This window comes from Muntiacus reevesi, chromosome 10 (assembly GCF_963930625.1).
Source record: "Muntiacus reevesi chromosome 10, mMunRee1.1, whole genome shotgun sequence".
Classification (NCBI taxonomy): Eukaryota; Metazoa; Chordata; class Mammalia; order Artiodactyla; family Cervidae; genus Muntiacus; species Muntiacus reevesi.
In genome coordinates this window covers 42612060-42635405 of record NC_089258.1, presented here as the reverse complement: position 1 = coordinate 42635405, position 23346 = coordinate 42612060, and the positions used below count along the sequence as shown (strand labels likewise).

Genomic DNA, 23346 nt, shown 5'->3' with positions numbered 1-23346 from the left:
GAAAAAGGCTGAAGGGTTCCTAAGAGTTCTCAGGGTTGGAACTTAAATTTTCTTTTTGGTCCACGGATTTGAGATGATGGATGATAATTCAGCTAATTCTGGTGATCATTTCACAAATATGAGTGAAACCGTCACACTGTACCCTGAAACTGACAAGGTGATGTATGTCACTGTCGTAAAACTGGAAAGAGGAGGACACGGCTGCTAATGTTTCGCCAGGTGACACAGGAGCGTTGCCCTCCTAGGTGCTTGTCACACAGCTGACCCCGGGCAGGTCTCCTTGCGGACGGAGAAGGGGCTGTTTGGGGGGTGGGCAGGGGTGGGAAGGAGTCTGAGGGTGGGTGGGGGGTGGGGGGTGTCCAGGGTGCTGGGGAATCCAGGCAGCGGAGCCGTCAGGCCTAGCCCCACATCACACCACTGAACCCGACACCCGTTCGTCCTGCTGCGGGTCAGCCCTTCCTGGAAGCTGATCTGCAGCTAGAAACGCTTTGGAGAAAGAGAGGGGAAATGCTCTATGCTGGGAAAATGTCCAAAAGGTCGTTTTCTGGAAGCGAGCTCCCACCTTGTTTCTATTTTTAAAAGTAGAGATGGCTCATTGGGAGAGACGGATGTGCTGGGACCAGCCCTGGAGAGAGAGGACCGCTGTGCTCACGGGCTTCCACCTCCCCACCCCCCAGTCCCCAAGGCCCAGGAGAGACCAAGGAGACAACTTCAGGGCCAGCGTCCGCCAGCAGGAGGGTGGAGGGGACCCAGCGTGAGGCCCTGTCCGGCTCTGCAGGGTGAGCAGGTTTCCTGTCCTTGCTCATCTCAGGGACACGCACCGGAGCGTCATGGAGGACTTCAGAGCCTCACCCGGGCTGCGAAGCAGACGCCGCCACACCGTCGGCGTGCCTCGCTTAGACAGCATCATCACTCTGATTCTGCGTGTGTGTGTCAGGGACACAGACGCGGGTCAGTGATAGGACTGGCCTCTTCTGATTTCTATCCCATTAGATGCACGTGCCTTCCCATGACTTGTTCTGGAAAACTACTGCGATAAGAGGAAAGAAATGCTATTTATTTTTTTTTTTCCTTCTTTTTTTTTTTTTTTCTTTTTTTTTTTTTTTTTTTTGGATTTTATGGATTTATTTTTAAAAAACAAAAAAGGTTAAAAAAGTCCTTCATTTCCAACCCTGCCTGGGGGTGTGAGTGGGGAATAGAATGAATTGAGAAGGGCACCCACCCTCCCCTGGGGAGAGTCCGACTCTTCCCCGGGAGCCTGCAGCATGCAGGGCAGGTCAGAGGCCGGCCTCGCCCTTCCCGCCCTGCCTCCTGCATGGGCAGCTCACACTGCTGCCAGCAAGTTCCAGAAGTGTGGGAGCCGAGGCTGAAGGCTGCCCTCTTCACCTCAGCGGTCACTCCAGCTCTTACGCCCTGGATGTTCTCTGGGCCCCACCACTGGGCTCTCAGGGTGGGCGGACAGGCAAGACCAGGAGGTTCGGCCTGGCCCAGCCCACTGGCAGCTTCCTTAATGCCGTCTGTGACACAGCAGGGCAGCTGGGGCGGGGGGCATCACAGTGCAGGAAGGGGCTGCAGAGACACCACGACAATCTGGAAAGGAAAATCTCCTGCTAACCTGCATCGCTTTCTGATCCTGCCTCTGCACCGAGGCGGCCCTTCTGCCCATTCCCCATCCCGAGGCTGAGTGCAGTCCAGGACAAAGCACTAAGTGGCTGTTTGCTACAAAACACCTGGAGATGCCGGGGGGGGCTCTCGGCCGTCAGTCAGTCCAGACTCCCACACAGTCACACAGTCACACACACAGCGTTAAGGCGTCTGTACCAGCAGGTGTGGCCAAACCGGGCCCAGCTTCTCTCCCTCCACCTGCAGGGGTGAGGGGGGAGAACCCTTCTGGCGGCTTCAGTAACAGCTGAAGTGGGAGAAGCTGGCAATGGAAGAGCGAGCTGGGCCCCGAGAAAGAGGAGGAGGAAGGCAGGCGGGGGCTTCCGCAGCCTCTCTCCAGGCCCGGCGGCTGCCCTGGGAAGTGACCCAACTCAGGTTGGGAGCCCTGACCACATACCCCCTGGAAAATGGGGGACAGAAAGAGGGGAAGAGAAGCGGGGCTAGAGTTGTGGGACTTTGGAGGAAGCCAGTGCTATCAATATTTACAAGCATAAAGCCCCATCTTCTGTGCCACCTACCTCTCTGCCCCTCCCACAGAAAGAAAGGCCCCTGAGAGCCACCTAGGAGGTCCCGAGACCTCCCCCCAGCCACGCCCCACAGCGGGGCCCTTCCCTCCACTGGCCCTGCTCTGGGCCCCCAGGAGTGTCCGCCGGCTCTGCTCGGTCGGGAGGAGCCCCGGCGCCCGGCCAGCCCTAGGAGTCCTTGAGCATGCTGATGCGTGCGTAGATCTTGAGGGCGGGCCCCAGCTTGATGTTCATGGCGCTCATGAGGTGGTCCTCCTTGAGCAGCAGCAGAGCTTGCCCGTCGATCTCCTGGGCACGGAACTCCTCCGCGATTTCCTGGCAGCCTGGCAGAGAGCGGATGAATTCGTAGACGTCGTCCACGTTCCACTTGGTGGGCTCACTTGGCAGGAAGTGGTGGCCCATGCCCACCAAGTCCCGCATGTGCACGTCAGGGAGCTCCAGGTCCCGCGGGCCTTGTCGCCGGCGGGAGGTGGACGAGCTGGCTGAGATGGGGGACAAGGGTTCCTCATAGCTTGAGTTATCTGAGCAACGGCTGGAGTCTTCCTGGCTGTGTGTTAGCTGCAGGGCAGCCGTAACTGAAAGGGGTACGGTGCCTGTCGGCTGCTTCTTGGTATCCTTGGTAAGTGTCGGCAGACTGGCTTTGCTGGCCCGACGGCGGTTGTGGGTAGTGGCTCCTGCCTTCTGCAGCTTGCTCCGGTCCGAGTGGAAAAGCCCCACTCGTTTGGTGCACCCCACGTTGTACCTCTTTGCACAAGCCATGGAGCAGAAGCGCTTGGAACGCTTGAACTTGTAGGCGAAGTCCACCCGGCCGCAGAGCTCGCACTTGAGTTTGAGGGGGGTGCCCTCCTCTTTGGACTCTTGCAGATAGGGCTCCTCCATCTCTGAGTCAGTGGTGGTGGTATGGTCCTGCTGCGGAAGTTTCTCAGGCAAGAACCCCTGTGCATACTTCTTCTTGAGATTCCCCACCAGCAGGGACGAGCGTCCCACCGGGAAAGGCTCCGCCCCCTCCTGGATCACAAACCCTTCGATAACATGCGTCAGGATTTGGGGTTTCACAATGGCCTGTGGTGGTTTATTCTCACCATTCTGGGGGGCAGTGCCGGTGATGCTGGAGGCAGAGTTTCTGTTCCCTGAGGTCATGCCGGGGCTGCTGAGGTCGGTCAGTGCATGAACAATGCCCTGCCCTGTCTCTGTCCAGGGCCCGGCTGGGCCTGGCCGGGCGGGGCCTACGCAACCCCTCGGCCGGGCGCCGCCTCGCGCGGGGTCCCGGGCCCGGGCGGGCCGCCTCCTCTCCGCCGGGAGCCTCCGAGCCGGGGCCCGGGGCTGCCGCGGCGCATCCGACCGCACCGGCCGAGCCGGCGTCCACAAAGGGCGGCAGGGGCGCGAGGCCGGGGTGGGGGTGCGGACGGCGGCGGATTGCGCGCGCGCGCGCGGCGGGCGCTCTAGGGCTGCAGCCGCCGCGGAGACCAAGAAATGCTATTTATATAAAATTCATTAATTGCATCACACCCACTTCCAAAAAGGTATAGGAGATGGTTTGTATTTAAAATACATGAAACATGAATAGGTTGTCTGTTGCTATTATTTAGTAGCTAAAGCATATCCAACTCTTTTGCAACCCCGTGGACTGTAGCCTGCCAGGCTCCTCTGTCCATGGGATTCTCCAGGCAAGAATTCTGGAGTGGATTGTCAAGCTCTTCTCCAGGGCATCTTCCTAACAAAGGATCGAACCCATATCTCTGGCATCTGCTGCATTGCAGGCAGACTCTACCACTGACCTCCAGGACACAAACACAGTTTAAGAAAGGGAAATGATTTAAAAGAAATGTGAAGATGGAGATTCTTATCCAGAAGACCCAATCAGTGACAAAGCAGTAAAATGTCTACAAACCTTTGACACTGCTTCCCTGGGGCCTTTATTTTCCTTTGTCTGAGTCATTCTAGCACCTGGCTGAACACTCCTCTGCCACAGTCTGTCTCCTTCCTAATCACAGTGTCGCTACTATCTTCTTATACACACATGCGGCCAGACCACTTCACGCAAATTCACCCAACGTCCCCTACCTTCCTGCCACTGGATTCTGACCTCTGAGCCCATCCACAGATAATTAATATACATGAAGCCAGAAAGAGGGCGTTGGAGTGACCGTCTCACGTACTAGGTTACATGTGCTGCTTTTTCAGAACAGAACTCTGATAAAATTCTAAGCATCCCATTTATAAATTTCATTGCTATTGAAATTTACATGAAAGAAATGTTATTTTGGAATTTTCTGAGATCTTCAAGGAAAATTTTCTAGTTGACTCTAAACAAGCAAAACTCCTGACCTCCTGACGATGCTGATACAGCGAAAGCAACGGGCTCCTGTCCTCAGGTGTCGGGGGCACAGCTTCACACAGCATCACACACCAGGATGGAAACCACTCAGTCGTCCTCTTCGACTTTTTAATAAAACAAGAAATTATTTAAAATGTAGATTGGAAATTTGAAGCCCTTATTCCATCTAAAAAATCAAATCTACAAATAAGGCCATGATTTATGCTTGACTCAGGGAGGCAGCCAACCCCATCTCTGCACAGTGAAAGCTCTGTGTCAGGCTGGCCTCATGATCACTAAAGCATATGGTCCCTGTTGTTCAGCCAGCAAGGACTGGATGTTTCCTGAGGCTCTTGCCAGGCTATGTGTCTTGAGATAATACTATTCATCTCTTGTCAAAAGACCATCTGAGACAGGGCTTTTCAGCCAGGGCCCTGGGGACAGGCTAATCCTTCATCTCTCTGGCTTCTTTGAGTTCAAGCCGATATCCACTTAAATCATCAGAAGGAAACATACTCTGGACGGCATTAACTTGGCTCCCTGTAGAAGCACTGTCACAGAACCGCGATCCAGCATGTGCTTCTGGACCAAGCATCGTTCACACAGAGAGCCGCGTCCAGAGGGTGATCATGCACCTGCTGAGCGACCTGGAGGAGCCTCCTCACGTCCTCCGTGCAGACTCTGAGTGCATTCAGCAGGGATCTAGGCCGGGGATTTAGCCAGGGCATGTCTGCCTGTCTGTCTGTCCACCTATCTGTGCATCTGTGTGTGTGTGTGCTCAGTCGTGTCCGATTCTTTGCAACCCCATGGACTGTAGCTCGCCAGGCTCCTCTGTCCATGGGCTTCTCCAGGCAAGAACACTGGAGGGGGTTGCTGTGCCCTCTTCCAGGGGATCTTCCTGACCCAGGGATCGAACCTGCATCTTTTTATGCCTCCGGCAGTGGCAGGCAGGCTCTTTACCACTAGTGCCGCCTGGGAAGCCCTAAGGATCAATCTATCCACCTATCCATCCATCCATCTATGAATCTATCTGTCTATGCATCTGTCTGTCTATCTATCATCTGGGCCTCCCAGCTGTCTCAGTGGTAAAGAATCTACCTGCCAATGCAGGAGACGCAGGAGACACAGGATCAATCACTGTGTGGGAGCTCCCTTGAAGGAGGAAATGGCAACCCCTTCCAGTATTCTCGCTGGGAAAACGCCATGGACAGAGGCGCCCCTGGTGTCGCAGAGTCGGACACGACTGGGTGACGCAGCACGCGTGTGCATCCGTGATCTATCTGTCCCTACTCTCCAGCTCTCTGTGCCTCTCTGATGGCTCTGTGCTCACTCACTCAAGTTGCCCACGCACGTTTGTGCAGCCTCACCGCTACAAGCCCAGCCGCTGCCCTGAGGAGCGGAGATACCCAGAACTGAAGGACATCCTTGCCTTTGAGGAGCTTGCTGGCTATCAGGAAGGGAGAGTCAGGAAGCCACAGAGCTCTGAGTCCATGACTAGCAAAGCAGCTGGCTTGTGGAGCCTGGATTATCGTCTCTACAAGCGTGACGGGGCCACAGCAGGAGAAGGACGTCCTGACTCCCAGCAGCATGTGGGAAGCTCCAACCCGGCACACGTGTGCCTAAGCAAATGCACACTCTTCCTGAAGAATCCCAACATGCATGACTGACAAATCATACAGTTAATATACATGGAACCAGAAAGATGGCGTTAGAGGGATCGCCTCACATAGCATGCTACATGTGCTACTTTTCTGGAGCAAAACTCTTTTAAAATTCTAAGCATCCCATTTATAAATTTCATCACTGTTGAAATTTATGAAAGAAATATTATTTTGGAATTTTCTGAGATCCTAAAGGAAAGCTTCCTAGTTGACTTAGACCCCTATTCAGCATCACACAAATCCTCAGAGATGACAGCTTACAGGAAACACGGCCTCTTCCTAACATGCATGTACTTCTCCTTCCTCCAGAAGTTGTCGTGGCTCAACTGTCCTGTTTTCAGCGTATTTGAAGAGAATGAATTATTTATACAGGTGGCTGTTGGAAATGAAACACCCTTCAGAAGGGAGGCTAGGATTGTAAATCTGCCAAACAGAAGGGACTCCTGTGCCCTCGTCCTGGAGACCTCAGCTTCTACTGCCATTGATTTATGGCCCTGTATGAGGCAGGGTCCTGAGGGAGCCTCAGCAGATTCAAGAGACCCCAGCGATTTTCTGAAGGGACGAGTGCACAGAAGCTGTCATCAGGATAGAGAAGTACGGTCGCATAAAATCACAGGGTTTCTCGTTTTAATTTGAAATGTTTCCCCCATGTTAACTTCATTCTATGGACTGTTTTTTAGAGAACAAGCTTTTAAACTAAAAATAGTCATTTTATCTGCCAAGCTCATGCACTTCCAAGCTTCACCCTGTGCATCCACACACCTGCTTGATGACCGAGACAACTTACGCAAAGCCAAGATCTGCTGCGTGGGGCCTCTGCCCATGGGCTTCCGCCCCATTGCTGGATGTTCTGCACACCACACTCGGCGCCTGCAGTGGGGTCACATGGGCTCTGCTCTGCAGGCCCTCAGATGGGCTGGGGGGCTCCACCACCCAGAGCAGCAGGTGCCTCGGGTCCACGGGAGAGGGAGGACAGGCTAGGGAGGAGCCTGGGCTTCCAGCGGCTCAGCCTGGAGTCGAAAGGAGCTGCCTCTCCGAGGGTCACTGACCCCACACTCACGGGGCCCCTCCGCGGATCTGAGCTCTTGCCCTGCTGTGTGAGGCCACTTTCTTTCAATCTTATTCACATGTGAGTTCGGTAGTGTCTACTCTTGTTCATAAGGACTCAAATTTAAAGAATCAACAACAGTTCACCATTGTATTTGCACTCTCAGGAGTGTTTATATTTGGGAAATTGAGGTCAAACTTCCCCTCCACCATCTGGAAGGTGTTTGTAAGTCAAATTTCTGGAAAGAGCTTCCATTAACAGAAATCTACAAAGAGTGTGATTTCTGAAGATTGTATCTTTAAGCTCGAAGTCATAATGTCTCACTAATTTACTTTTCTCCAAATCAGTCATTCACAAACTTCTTTGTCTTTTAAACCTGTGCACACACGTGTGCACACACATATATGTGCACATGCACACATGTGCACACACACAGATGCACACACCAGGGACCTGTGAATCACACACATCAGGATCATTTGTTCCTTTGCCTGACATCTGTCTTCCACATGTGACTCTGCTCCAGGAGGCAGAAGCTTCTGATACTTCTGATTTTTCCTGCCATGTACCCTACACCTAACACAATGACAGCTGGGAAGTGTTGAATAAGTGAATAAGGGAAGCAAATAAAGGAACCAATGGTACTCACTTCTAACCCAATATTCAAAGCAGATTTATGAGTTAAACTGTGGCATGTTGAGCCTGTTGGACACTTGAAATAGAGGCCACTCATGCAGCTCGGGTGATCTTCAGGGACATGAGGTCTCTGCTCATGGAAGCTCCACCTCCAGAAACGAGAGTACCTCCCACACCATCGTCTGCAGGGCCCAGGGACTTCTTGGGACGTCTTGAATCAGGCTGACAGTGTGTCCACAGGGGCACTCACATGGTGCTCACTATCTTGCCTGGCCATCAGTCATGAAGGTGGCCACACAGTGGGTTTTAACGCAGGGAAGGCATCAAACTAGAAGAAGTTCACAGGGCTTCACTAGCAATCCAAGGGGAAAGCAACATCAGAAGAAAAGAAAACAAGCAAAACTGGCACAGATTTTTGCCAAAAATTTTACTTTAGAAATCATCTATTTGGAGAAAGAACAGCACTGTCAGAATGAGCCTCTGACCTGTTGGTGCCGTGACCCTCTCCAAACCCCACTGAAGCAGAGGCTGAAATAAAACCCAGTCGTAACTGTGGAGAAAAAAGAAAATGAAACAGCAGGCAGAATCCCTGGAACTGAAATGGGTAGAGTCTTTCATCCACTTCTCCCGTCAAGCCTCACTTGACCAAAGCCCCCTTCAGCTCCTTCACTGTCCCTTTTCTCCTTAAAATGACAGTGGCTTAAAACTTCCATCTAATAAGATATCTTTGGTTTCATCTCTTAGAAAGTCGCTCACACGTGCTTAAATACAGATCACATGACTTGGCTATTGCTGCAGATTAGCTAAACACTACTCTCTAAACCCCTGCTGAACACAGGCAAAGTTGGACCCACGTCCTTTTTCCCGTTCAGTGACTAGGAGGCCAAAGTCCTTTCCCATAATGTGGGATGGTCCACTTGCCTGAATCCTGGACCCTTGCGTTGCTGATTCAATCACTGATTGATTAGGAGTCAGCTTGGTGCTGAGTCAATAGGCCATGTGGAGGCTGCTGTTACCCCAGTGCATTATGGGAGGCCCTGAGTCGAGGTCCACCCAGGGACCGGCCCAGGCCTGCTTCTTAGGCAGTGATTCAGGAAACGATTGCTTGGTTCTCAACTGCTATAATCTGTTTTTCCCAGTGGTGGTTGTCTATCCCTGAGCATGCTTGTGGGTGATGCCTGCCTTCTGTCCAGACCTCTGAGCCTGAAAGCCGCTCGAAAAACTAGAACCTGGTGAGCTCACGTGGGAAGTGTTGGGAGAGCTGGTTGGCATCACGGTCTGCTGACCTGCCCTCCCAAAGTGACCTCCACATTTTTCATCGCTCAAGATTCATTTGGCTATAATTAAGCATGAATGCCATTTCTCCTTCAAACACTGCAATGGTTTATGAAGTAGAACTAGCAACAATGCAGAGAGAAGGAGATGCAGACTTCCCTGAGGCCAGCAGCCCACATGGTCACTGCCGGGTTCTCCGGGACCTCAGCCTTCTCTGCTCGCCACACAGATGCCACGGCGACCCCAGAGCAGAGGCTGAGCTCTCGTTTGTCCATCTGCCTACCGTGATCCCCCCGGAAATGCAGACCCCGTGCCAGCAGCTGCTCTGAAGGCTCCACCTTTGACGACTTCGCCCTCATCCCACACGGTCATTTCACTCTTCAGAGCTTCATGAGCACTGGGAACAGGAGCACCTCCTCGTCTGCTCAAACCAACTCAGAAAGTCCCTAAGCCTCTCCAGGTCGGAGGACGCAGGGCCCAGACCTTATATAAGTGGTGGCGATCCATTTGTGTGGATCTCAGTTTCAGGTTGGCGGAGGGTGGGCAGCTCGCGGGAGAGACTGAGGCCTGGACTTCAGTGTGGACAGTCGACTGAGTGCTGGCCCTGAGCCTCCCACTGAGGAAACAGGGAAGTCACCGAACCCTTAGTGGAGATAAGACTCTATTCACCTGAAAAGCTAAGGTGACAATGGTAATCACCCTTCTAAGGTTCCTTGGAGGTTGCAGGTCATTGGTTGGCTTGAATGTTTAATCCATGGTAGGGACAGAAAAGCACAAACGCATCAGGCAGCAGTAGGAAAATTGTCCCCTCTCTCTTCCCTATTTCCTATGACGCCTTTTCCATTTAATACTTCATCTTTGGAGGCTTCTGCTGGATCTCTCTGGGCGTGTCTGCCTGGAGACCTTGGAGAGACGGCAGAATAACGAAACTGATGTTCTTTAAAAACAACTATTCATGAGAATCTGAGAAGAGGCAACAAATTATAAAAACACTAATATGTGTTTTAAAATCCTTCTTTTTCAACAAAGGTTTTTTTGGGGTTTTTTTTTTAATTAAACAACTCATAATTCAAACACAGTTGTCAGGCAGCCTCAGTCAAATTCAGCAGAGGGAAGCCCTGTGGTTCGGGTGACCTGCAGGCAGTCACCTTGTTGGGGACGTAGCTGTTAAGGGATTGGTATGATGAAGTCATTTTATTAAGAGTCAAGACATGAGTCCCTCAGAGTTGTACAAAATAATCAGTACTTTGGAAAAAAAGAGAGATGGGAAAATTTATAAAGAGAAAAATAGCAGCGTTACTTGGGAGATTTGAAGGAAGTGGTGTGGGCAAGAGATAATTTTAGAAATTAGAATCTAAATTCAGTGGAGAATAAAGTGGAATAATTTATTATGTCCACAAATGTAGATTTTAATGAATTTATTAACATTCATTACTAATCTCTAACAAAGTAAAGTATTTTCATATTCTCTTTCCACCACTGAGCGTGTGATAATGACCTGCAGTGACCTTTCTTGATGCACCCACCTGCTGAAGGACACATGGGTTGTTTCCACGTCTTGATTATTGTGAATAACAATGCTGTGATGAACATGGGAGTGCAGGGACATCTTCACGATTCTGATCTCATTTCCTTTGAACATGTACCCAGGACTGGGGCTGTGGATTGTATGATGGCTAAACTTCTAAGTTTTGAGGACCCTCCATACTGTTCTTCGTAGTGGCTGCAGCAGTTTAGATTCCTATCAACAGTGTTTGAGGGTTCCCTTTTCTCCACATCCTTGCCAACACCTGTCTCCTGTTTTTGACAATAGCCATCCTAACAGGTGTGAGGTGAAATCTTGTTGTGGCTTTGATTTGCATTTCCCTGATGATCAGTTATGTTGAGCAAATTTTCATGAGCTTTACGGCCATTTGGATGTCTTCTTTGGAAAAACATCTCTGCAGGTCCTTTGCCTGTGTTTTAATTGGCTTTTTTTTTTTTTTTGCTGTTGAGTTGTATGTGTTTCTTATATATTTTTCCATTAACAGCTTATCAGATACTCGATTTGCGAATATTTCATCCTGTTCTGTAGATTGCCTTTTCATCTTGTTCCCTTTGGTGTGCAGAGCTTTTCATTTAATATAGTTCCACTTGTTTAGTTTGACTTTGTTGCCTGTGATTTGGGTGCCATATCCAAAAAATCATTTTCAAAACCAATAACAAGAAATATTTTCCCTTCACTTTCTTCTAGAAGTTTCATAGTTTCAGGTCTTAAGTCTTTCATGCATTTTGAGTTGATTCTGTGTGTGACAGAGGGTTCAATTTCATTCTTTTTATGTGGATGCCCAGTTTTCCCAACACCATTTATTGAAGAGACCATCCTTACCCCGTTGTGTGTTCTTAGTGGTCAATTCCACTTCTGGAGTTCTTTGAGTGGCCATTAGTGAGCATTATGTTGCTTGTCTTAAAATGTGTTTATCTTGCAATCACCTTTGGACATAGCTTAGCTGTGCAGAGAATCGCAGGTCGGAATTTCCCTTCCTTCACAACTTACAGGACATTGCTGTGTCGCCTTCTGGTCTCAATGGCTGCTAAGTCAAATTCTACTGTTAGCTTAACTGTCGTTTCAAAGAGAGGCATAAATAAGTTGTCTTTACCCTCTAGTTCACATCTAGGTCACCTGATGTGAAGAACTGACTCATTGGAAAAGATCCTGATGCTGGGAAAGATTGAAGGTGGGAGAAGAAGGGGACGACAGAGGATGAGATGGTTGGATGGCATCACTGACTCAACGGACATGAGTTTGAGCGAGCTCTGGGAGTTGGTGATGGACAGGGAGGCCTGGCGTGCTGCAGTCCACGGGGTCACAGAGTCGGACACGACTGAGCGACTGAAATGAGCTGACCCTCTAGTACTGGTTGCAATTTTCACTTTGCCTTGGATATTCTGAAATGTTCCTGTGACAGTCTTAGGTGTGGGTTGTATTTACACAACCCTGTGCAGGACTTTGTGTGGTCCTTCAATAGCGTCTTTCCTTCTCTGGATGCCAAGCAGCAGGGTCCGCCCCCATCCCTGCAACACCTCCAGCACGCATGCAATGAAGACACAGGACCTGTCACTGAATCCTCACCAGCCCCTAACTTCTCCTTTCTGTCCCCCCATCTCTCTGTTCCACGTTCTCAAAGGTCTCCTCGTATGTAAAGGTCTTCTAATTATGGAACTCTCGTTTTTGGTTGTGTCTAGAATAAAGTTTATATTTTCCATTCAACTTTTATATAAATGACTATATGTATATTTTCTAAAATATCTCTCCTTTCTCTTTGTAGAAACTTATGTCACAGGAATGTAATGACACTAAAACCCTACATCAGCTCCTTCTCATCTTTTGTACTATTATTGTCATAGATTTCATTTCGACATATGTTGTAATTCCCAGAGGATATTGTTATAATTTTTATTTCAAACATCCAAGTGCCTCCTATAAACACCAGAAAAGAAAAGAACAGTAACACCTCCACATACAGAGTTATTATTTTTGGCACCCTTCAGTCTTTTCTTAGATCTGACTTTTATAATTTTCCTCCATCCTGAACAGCTTCCCGAAGCATTTATTGTGGTTTCGCTCTGGTAGGAACATTCGCTCATCTTTTGTTATCTAAAAATGTACTTTCCCCACCTCCCTTTGAATGGGGAAGAATTCTAGTTGTTTTTTCTTCTTTTCTTTTTGCTATCTTTTTCTTTCATGTAAATGCTTCCCTTGATGGCCTCCGGCCTCTGAGCCTGGGTGCCAGAGGCTGTGTGAGGGCGGCCCCGGCTTCTCGGGGTCCGGATGCTGTCTTCATCCCGCTCTGGACCAGAAGGGGTCCAGGCCTCAGGGCACTTACAGGAACAGCATCTCTACAGGTAAATGCCATCACCCCCAGGGGGGCAGCCCCTGACGCCCTCCAGCTCCAAGCCTCTAAGTGGAGAGTGGTGGCCTCGCAGGCACACTGGGCCAACGAGGGTCATCCTCAAGCTGCCCGCAGGCCCAGGAACCCCGACGGCTGTTCCACTGTCTCCGTCCTGCTCAGCGCTGAGGGCTGCACACGGGAAGGTCCTTGCCGCAAGCAATCGCATCCCAAACCTCCCACCTCCCTTGACCGGGTGTGCTGCCTGGGGCCTGCCGGGCTGACTCCCAGGACTGGAGATGATTTTGTTAAGTTCTAGAGACTGAGCTTCCATCCTAAAGGAAATCAGTCCTGGATATTCATAGGAAGGACTGATGCTGAAGCTGAAACTCCAATACTTTGGCCACCTGATGTGAAGAGCTGACTCATTAGAAAAGACCCTGATGCTGGGAAAGATTGAGGGTAGGAGGAGAAGGGGACGACAGAGGATGAGATGGTTGGATGGCATCACTGACTCAATGGATATGAGTCTGAGCAAGCTCTGGGAGTTGGTGATGGACAGGGAGGCCTGACGTGCTGCAGTCCATGGGGTCACAAAGAGTCAGACACGACTGAGCGACTGGACTGAACTGAACTGAGGCTGGGCTGGGCTTCAGTGCCTGCAGCCGTGTTTGCCCCCTAGGGCAGTTCAGCTCCTGGTGGGTCCCCGAGGAAGGACCCGTGGGTTCCTGTGACAGAAAGTCTCAGAAGGGAAGGGGCGGGAGGGGACTGTGGTCCTCTCATCCAGGTAAAATTCTTCTGATGTTGCATTTGGTGTTTTCAAGGACAGTCTCCAACTCCTGTGACAGAAAGTCACAGAAGGGAAGGGGCGGGAGGGGACTGTGGTCCTCTCATCCAGGTAAAATTCTTCTGATGTTGCATTTGGTGTTTTCAAGGACAGCCTCCCACTCCCCTCCCTATCTTCCTTCTTCTTGGAGAAACCTCCAAACACGTGACTCTCCTCTTAGCCAAACTGAACTGAGGATACGAACGGAGCTGGGACGACCTCAATCTCTAAACCAATTCTCAGCCGTTAGCGTTTCTGGGGAGCACACCTGCGTTCCCTTACCAAGTGCTTTTCGTGCCAAAAACACAAGATCAACTTCCCCTTGAAGTCACAGCTGCCGACGGATGAGAAGCCTCATTTCAAAGTAGGTTTTAGGATGTCACTGTTGCAGCCGACCGGGGTGGAGGTTGGGCCGGTGTCACGGGTGGACAGGGAAAGGAGGGAACCCAGTGCACTTGGCGGTTTTTCCTAAGGACGCCCCTCCTGCCCTCCTTGCAGGAATTCAGCATCAGAGCCCAAAAGCAGAGCAGGGGTGTCCAGGGGAGGCAGAGGAGAGCTGTCGCTGGGAGCGGCCTCTGAGAGCCGGCGCCGGGGGCTGGGAGGCGAGAGACGGTTCGGGCCACGGCCACAGGCAGGTCCGCAGACACCAGGTGAGGGCCGCGAGCAGGGCGCACCTGCCGGGTGAGCCAGGACAGCGGCCGGAAGCACGTGTGCGTCCTGGCTGCCGTCTGCACTGCTGTTCACACGCTTACACACGTCCCTGACCAGCGCCCGGCTAGGTCTCGTTCGTCCTAACTACTCTCAGACCCCAAAGACAAGTGTTGCCATCGACCCACGCAGTGTTTAATTTGATAAGAAAGAGGAAAGAGGGCTGATTCCATCGCAAACTTGTGTTCTACTTTGTTCTTATGAAACAGCACTTTCCCACATTCATGCTTATTTACATTCCCTCCTAACTCATTAACCAGACTTTGGCTGAGCACCACGTTGCTTCGGGGTTAGCTCTTGGAGTCCTAGAGCTGCGTGGACTCTAGGGACTCTAGGAGTCGGGGAGATGCGTGGTATTTCTGTGCTGTTTGCAGGAAAAACAGGGTGCAGAGGTTAAGGAGCTGCCTTTGGTCCCTTCTTGTAAGTGGAAGATGGGCCTTAGAAATAGGGTCTGTCGGCCCCACAAACTCATTATTATAACCAAGATTGTTACAAGAAACGTTAAACATAAAAGTTACTTAGAGGAAGATTATAAGGAATTCCCCTGGAGTCCAACAACTGTGGTTTACCACAACCATCTCGGTCTGGTCAGCCCTGGTCTACATGGAGGGTCTGTGGGGTGCGAATAAGCCCAGGGTGATGGGAGGACAAGACGGTCTGGCAAGAGGGAAGGGGAGACACCACAGAGCCTCTCTGTCACCCACGGCTCCCACCTGTGCCAGGCACGCGCCGCTGGGCTCTCAACACGTGCAAGGAAAGCAAGCGGGCTGTTTCTGGTTCTAATTAGCACCTCCCAAGCATCCAACTCTCTGTCTCTGTCCCTGAGAGGCTCAGAGACATGGGGCCACATGACGGAGATCAATGAAAAGCAAACCCAGTCTCAGGTGAAATCGCTACCAGTCACTCCAAGTGATACACAGATCACTGAGCTTCCATGTAAATGAACAGTGGGATGTGGTTTCAGGCGCCTGTAGCAAAGGCTGTCTTTCCTGATCAGCAGTGTTTCAGGGTGACCAAGGAACCAAGCTTGGCAAGAAATAGGAAGAACTTGGTTCTGTTCTGACGTGGCCGCCGGCTGCGGGGACAGGTCTGTGACGTTCTAGGGTGATGTCAGCAGTGCTCTGTGAAGGGGGCGTCTGCTCTGCACGTGCACACACGCACACACTTCCCCGGCCTTCTGTCGTTTGTGCAGTGGTGGTAACTGTGTCCCCTGTGCACGACAGCTGAGGCACTAGACGTGATTGGCACCACGAGGCGTGTGAGGGAAGCCCCGGGGTGGCTGCTCAGGGGTGAAGGCACAGGCAGTGGGCCGAGGGCCGCTCAGAGGGGCGTCGACGCCGCCCCACTGTGAGCAGCCCTGAACCAGCGAGAAAAACCCAAAGCAAAGGGACTGTGCGGTCCACACCTTTCCTGGAGCCAAGCCAGCATGACGGGAGGCTCGGGGGATCTGAGCACAGGCCGAGGGGAGGGCCGGGTCTCGTGGGGGCCGGGGGCCTACTGAGGTCCAGCAGCTGTGGGTTTCCCCTGAGAACTGGAGGCGGGGGACAGGGAGGCTGTTAGCACTCAGATCAGCTCCTGCTCAGAATGAAGCTTCACCTCCTCCCAGCTGAATGCGGCCTGGAGATTCAGGGACCAGGGGGTGGGGGCGTCGCCCCTCACCTGCCCACTCTGTGCAGGCGGCAGAGCCCATGCGTTCAGCTGCGGGTCAGGACCCGACCTGCAGCACCTCCTGCCTCCTGACCCCCCGGCAATCAGGACTCCTGACTGCAGAGACTCGTCTCCAAGATGGGAGTCTTTTCTCTGAAACGTTTGGTTCTAAAGGTGAATCTTCACCCAGCTCAGTCAGAAGATGACTTCTGTTGGAACATTGGGGTTTACCCCTAAACCCATTCCCACCCCTGAACTGCTCCTGTCTCCTTGGTCAGCTCACCCTGGCTCTGCTGCATCTCCTGGATGCTCCATAACCTTGGTACGCAGCCGACATTTGTAGACAAACTATCAAGTTTCAAGGCAGTGAAATGCCTGGGACCCAAATATTTGAACTCGATGGAAAGGATGCCTCCCGATGGATGTAAGGGGGAGCGTCCAGACCAGTCATCCCCAGGACCACGTGTCACGGCCCCTGGAAGTCTGCCAAGTCCCCAGCCTGGCTGCTTCTTCCAGCAAGGGGCTTCCCTCTTCGCCATGAGCTTTCATCTGGAAAGGCAATTCACTGCCTTAGACCAGGGGTGCTGAGTGGACGAGCTCAGAGGCTCCTGTGAGACAGTGTCCCCTCCTTCACTGAGCTTCACTTTGGGAGCATGTCTGGAGACTGTGTGATTCTACATGAGCTTTTGCAGGGGTGCTTGGCCACTGATATCTAAGGAGCAATGGGAAAGGTCTTGCTAGCCAGAAGCTTCTTTGCATCATTTTTCCCCCCATTGATTGTTGGAACTTCACATGAGAAGATCAATGCAAAAGACTAATGACCTTGACATTGATCTTGACACAAGATGAGTTCTGAGCCCTTTGCCGGAGGAAGAAGGGACCTCATGTACCTGCCTCATGGGCCCCTGAATCAGCAGAGGATGTGATGGGTGGAATCTTCTCACACCAGGCAAGTCATGCACAGTGGATTCCTAGATACCCATGAGGAAAGAGGAGGAGGCACAGGGCATCTGGAATCACAGGGAATGTGGAAGTTCTGGCATTCGGCCAATGAGAAAATCAAGTACAGGGTGGGGGCTGTGGCTGGCAGTTGTTGATTTATCCTGAGTCAGCAGCAAACACGTCTATGTTGATCTTAGCAGCCATCCTGGAAGCAAATCACACCTGTGGTATTTTATTCAATGCGGGGCAACACACTTCTCATGTTTTACAAGAGAAGTGTGAAACTAGAATACGTACTGAATAAAACAACAGGGTGGCAAGTGTCCTCAAAGCCTATCCTCTGAGGACTAGTGAAGGAACTAGATTGTTTTGCAATGAAATGAAAAAAGAAAACCAACGCTCTTGAGGGTCAAAGTGAAGGTTACAGTCGGATCAAGAGAACTGTTTACAAATACATGCAGGTGCCGGGTAGAGTGTGGCTCAACTCTGAAATAACAGGACCCAAAGGTGAGAGGTGAGAATGAACTCAGAGTTGCTCAGCAGAGCACCCACTGCCTTGGGTTGGACGTGGCACCCACGGACGTGGCCGGTGGTCACACACAAAGTCTCCAGATTCATAAACCACAGATGTTTGCATTCTGACCACCTAACTAAAGTCCCATCATGTAAGAAAAGATAGTCCTTAAACCTGGGGAAGTAGGAAAGTAGTGCGCAAAATGTAAACACACACACCACATCCGTCCGTACTTTATATAAGCTTCAGGCCACAGTGCATGGGAAAATGCTTCTCTGAGCACAGGAAGCCATCAGAATTAGCTGTGGGGAAGTTTAGGAGCATTACCTTTGGGCCAAAAACTCAATCTGGAGCGAGTCTCCCCTGTGTCTGCCACTCACTCTGCTCTGGGTTCTGTTGCGACTCTCGTGTCTGTTAACACAGAAAATTGCACATGGAAACACCTTGGTCAAGGACCTTAAGAGAACCACCGGTGGGTGCCCTAAATCCTGCTCTTTCTCCCTTCTGGCAGGCAGAGGGGCCGGCACAGCGGAGAAGCACACCACTTTCCCTCCCGCCTCTGGGGTCCCAGACATACTGCATACTTTGTGTCCCCCCGCCCCTGCCTCCCTGCACACGGGCCTTGCTCTCGGCGGGGATCTGCTCTGTGAGGGGCAGTCCCTCAACGCACAGGCTTTGGCTACATCTGGGCGACCCGTGTAAGTGGAGGCCAGATGTATTTTCATTCCTTTAGAAGTGGAAACAGAGGCTGGCGCAAGACCATCTTCTTTGAGGCTGAAGGAAACTGCATAGAGTTTGATACTCAGATGCTGTGAATAGTTCTGTGGACGAAATCAGCGTAATGGAAAGCAGACATGGACCAAGCACCGGGCGTCATCTTACAGCCCCCCGCCCCCTCCTGAGGTCTGGGCTTCTGCCAGCCCATGTGACGGCCGCAACGGTCCCGTCACCCCGCTCACCAGCCCGTCCTGGAGTCCGGCCTCCTCTTCCTCCTCCTGGTCCTGACGCTGGCGTCCTTGAGTTTAGCGCTGTCTGCTGCTCTGCTGATTCCCCAGCATCCCAGGGCTTAGCCACTCGGGCCCCCGGCAGCCCAGCTCTGTCAGGCGGCGAACCAGACAGGTGTCCGGAGACCTCACTGCTGGCCACTTGCCCGCCGGTAGGTCAGAGCGCTGGGCCTCACTCTGTGCAGACCCGGCCTCCTCTGCCCGCATCAGGGCGGCTCCAAGTCACTCTGCTTGTCCAGCCTCAGGAGCACAGCTGGATAACTGCCGTGTCTCGGCTGTAACCAGAGCAAGTCAGCGGCCACCTTCAAAACCTGCTTTCCGCACCAGCAGTGTGGCCCTAAACACTCGGGAATGGTTGAAGCCAGCCATCGGTGCTGAGGTGGGGTCACCGGAATCTGGACATGTGACTCCAAGCCCAGCTTTGCCGCAGGGTCCAGGGGACAGGGGACTGGGCTCTTAGCCTGAACCTGGGGAGAGTGACTGAGCCCACAGAGCCGCTGTGTTTCACGGGCAGCAGTGTGAGCTCACTTCCCATCGGGGGCTTCAAAGGCTTAATCGAAGGGAAATCCAGTCTCCTGGGAAGTGTCACAACTGGTAGCTTAGGCAGTGGACACTTCAGTGTCGGCCCTGGTGATCAGCTGCGCCCAAGTCACCAAGGGCGCCCCTTGGACCTGGCAGAACCATGTCACAGAACTGAGAGTGCTTGCATCCTTTGCTAACTTTTAACAAAGCCCAGAGGGTTCCAGCCCCTGGTCAACCAGGACTTGTGTGGCTTTTGTGCCAAACTCGCGCTTCCCTGAGAGCTTTGCTGATACAGGGTACTCACTGAACGTACTGTTTTCTTGATTCTAATGGAAAATGTTGGCAGTGGGGGGTGGAGGGTGCTGAAAGGGGAGAACAGGGAAGCAAAGATCTTATCCGGAGCCTCTGCAGGCACGTCCAGCTTGTGTGAGATTAACTGTGAGATTAAGTTAAAAACCATAGCCATTTAGCCAAAACCAGCACTTTGTGTTTGTTTGTGTTGCATTGGCCATTTTGGGTCAAGTTCAGCCTCAGGACAGTTAGGCCTCCCTCCCTCTGGGCCTCTGGAATTGGGCCAAGAACCTTCTAATTGATTGTTTAATTACGGAGGTTTCCAAGTTACAGCAGCTTGGAGCCTCTCCATGATTTATTCTGCAAAATAAAAACCTCTCTTTCCCCGCAGATCTGTGCCAGGAGTAAATAACCCTCCTGATTCAGGAGACTGGACAGCATCTTCTAGAAAGAAGCTCACAAGTCCAGGGCAGGCGTGACTCGGCCGTGGTTTTTGACAGTAAGTTCCATCTTGTTTGTTTTTGGTTTTGATTCATATATATATATAACCTCCGAAGATTCTCTTGATAAAATACAAATGCATTTTGGGAAAGTCAGGCAGTTTCGAGAGGCTGACCGTGCAGAAGCTGCAAGGCCAGAGGGTCTGGAGTGGATGGGGACTCTCGAGAGCCAGACAGGGCTCTGGCCTGTGCCTGTCCTGCAAATAGGAGCACCCCGGGGGCAGCCCCCCAGGGCCACACGTTCAGGGTGAGAAAGAGATGGGAGAAGACGAAGTTAGACTGTGTGGTTCGTGTTGGCAAAGCACGGGGGTGGGGCGGTGGGAGAGGGTCAGGCCTCATGGGCTGGACTTGAAGGACCCCTGGGGTATCGCCAGGCCCAGGGGGACACTGAGCCTCTCTGGGCTAAGCCTGGAAGGACTCCAGGGACTCTGAGGGGTCCCCAGTGGCCCTGGGCTCAGGGGTGCGTCAGGCAGGAGGTGGCTGCCCCCTGGTGGGGACCTGGGCCGTGCTGATGGGAAGGGGGTGGTGTCACGGGAGACTGGCGGACACGCTGTCTTCAGACAGACCCTGAGGACAGAGGGAAGAGTTGGCTTTGTCTGTTTGTCTTGACTTCTTGTCAGCCAGGAGGGGCTGTTTAGAAAAACAGAAGGTAAATGAAAAAATAAGAAAAAGAAAAACAGAAGGATGAAACCGATGAGGAGGTTAGGGCAGAAACAGACAAGAAGCAGGGATCCCTGCTGGCATCCACGGAGATGGCAGGCTTTCAACAGCGGCTCTGGCGGGGGGTCATTGAGAGGCTTTGTTCAGAAGGCAGGCCTGCCCGTGGGGGTCGTTTCAGGGAGTGCGTCCCCAGGCCCAGCCTGTGTGAGGGCCAGGGCTGGCCGTCCTGACCAAGGCCATGGGGAGGGGCTTTTCCGGGTTGCAGGAACAAGACCTCAGCCTGGGTCTGCGTCCACTCAGGGCACCAGGTCAGCCTGGTACCAACTCGCCTCTGAGCCGGAGTCCCTCCTCCTAACCCGCCGGCCTCACTGAAGGGCTCTCAGAGGCGACACCCGGGGACTCCGGCCCCCGGGGCCTCCCGGTGCCTGTTGGCTGTTCCTTGTGTTTCTGCCCTAATTTATCTGATTTGGCAGATGGCCTGGGCTGAAAAAAGCAAATGATTGGTTGAGAGCCTGAAAATGATCATTCCCTTTCCCCTAAAGAAAACTGAGAAACCTGAGTGAAGAGCTATCATTTCCACGTGAATGTTTGACAAAGAGAAATTTGAAGTTTCTCGTCTAAAATTCTACATTCTCAAGTTAGCTGCGTCTATCTGACACGGAAAATTATACTTTCTGTTTTCTAAGTTTTTACCAGTCGATAAGTTAAAGGTTAAACAATATGACTCCGAGGTGTGAATGTGCTTGCAATTTACTACCAACAGCTCATTAATCACGCAGCCGAAACGAGCTTTCAGAGCGGTCTGGAGTGAGCGCACTTGGCAAGTCACAGGGGGTGATGCTGGTACTTTCTTAAACTTTCTTTTAAACTCACAAAGTTTCCTGTGATGAATGGGGCTGAACTGACTCGGCGTCCCCTGCCCTCGTGGGCAGGGCAGCCCTGGACGACTGTGGTTGAGGCCACTCGGGGTCCAGGCGGGGCCCCGGAGCAGGGGCTCCAGGGCTGTTCGCATCCGCAGAGCGCTGCTCTGCCAGAGGAGTGGATGCAAGAAGGAGACAGAAGCCTAGTGTGCGTTCAGACAGAAAATCCAGGACCTGCCACGCGCCCGCTGTGTTAGGTGCCGGGCGTGCAGGGCAGAGGTGAACGCGTCCTCATTCCCGAGCCCCGCCCCTGGCACCGCGTCCAGCGCGCCGAGAGCCCCAGCGGGGCTGCACGCGGTCACACCCGCCGCTCCTCTGCCTGCCCCTCGCGGAGGGTCTGCAGGGTGGAGAACTGGGTCGCACCGCCCACCGCCCAGGCGCCGAGCTGCTCACTCCCAGGGGCCTGTGTCCTGGTGCCGCAACCCTGCGCACTGCCCTGGGAAGCAGCCTGCCCGCCCGGCTGGGTTCCTGCAGGCCTGGCGCAGGCAAGGAAGTCCGGGCCGCTTGTGGATCCCAGAGCTGCCAGCGCCATGAGCCAGCCCTGAGAGGCGAGGCGCAAACCAGCAATTCACATTCTCACCTTTTTTGCAAAAAAAAAAAAGTACTGATAAAGAAATGATCTTAACCTTCATAGCAAAAGGAGAGTCTAAGCTGTTACTGTGTTTGGTGATTTGAAAACCCGGCGCCAGGCGCAGGAGACGCCAGCCGGCGCTAGTTGCCCAGGGTGAAGTGCCGCCCCCTCGCCGCCGGTGTGGGTGCCCCACGCCGCCCCTCCGCGCCCACCCCCGCTGCCTCACCCCTGGGCCCCTGGGCAGAGGCCGCATCCCGGGGGCACACGCGTGCTCCTGGTGGGGTCGGCGGGCCCTGCGAGAACTGGGGCGCCCCACCCTCCGCCTGCCCCCCGACGGTTTCTTCTGCACCTCCGCCTCCAGCCCAAGGCGCCCGGGGAAGCGCTGGAGCCGGAAGCCCGCACAGGACGCTGCGCGCTGACCGTGACGGAGGTCCCTCACGCCCCGTCACCTCCGCGGATGCTCTGTGCTCTCGGAGCCTTCCCCGAGCTGCCCTGTCATCCCCGGCGGCCGCGCCCATGAGAAGCTCGGGGTGGTGGGTGGCGAAGCCGGCCCCGGGGCCCAGCACCTTGCACCACTCAGCCTCGCTCCGCAGCCCCGGCTGAAGCACAGAGCCCGAAGCCGGGAAATCACAGGCGACCCTGCCGCCCCGGGACCCCGCAGCTGTAGCAGAGCAGCTGCGACCCAGACGGAGCCCAGTGTCCTTCCGTTCCGGGTCCAGCCTTCTTCCAGCCACTGCTGACCGCGACTCCACGGTGACATTAGCTGGATGAAGAGCCTAATTAAGTTTTAATTACCCTGGGTGAGGCCCCCAGGTGTGACTCACTTGCTAATTAGATAAGCAACGGGATTTGTTCTGAGCACTGGCCTTGCAAAACATGGTCCAATCCCATCTCTGTAAAGGTTAAGAATAAATTTAAAAGTCTTTAGAAATAAAATCTCCACAGTTATCAAGTTTAAACTACTCTCAAGGCCTCTGCAGGGTGGAGGGTGGAGGCCCAGCATCCTGGCTTGCCCCCAATAAATAGGCAGGGGCTCTGAAGTGGGAGCTGAAATGATAGACGGCCCCACTCATGGGGAGCACCGTTAAGGAAGGCCTAGCTGGCTGCTTTCTCTTAATGGATACAGAAATTTCCCTTTTATAAATAAGATGAGGAACTAGCAGCAGAACGCGGTAAGGACAAGCCAGGAAGGGCAGGAAGGCCCCCGTCACAGACGGAGCCACCTCCCCGCCCGGGCTCCTCTCGGGCG

At 52.8% G+C, this 23346-nt stretch overlaps 1 pseudogene; it reads right to left on the bottom strand.

The window, feature by feature from the left end:
* Window positions 1-1112: 1112 nt before the first annotated feature.
* LOC136176747 (polyhomeotic-like protein 2 pseudogene) lies at window positions 1113-3639 on the bottom strand (annotated as a pseudogene).
* Window positions 3640-23346: the final 19707 nt, after the last annotated feature.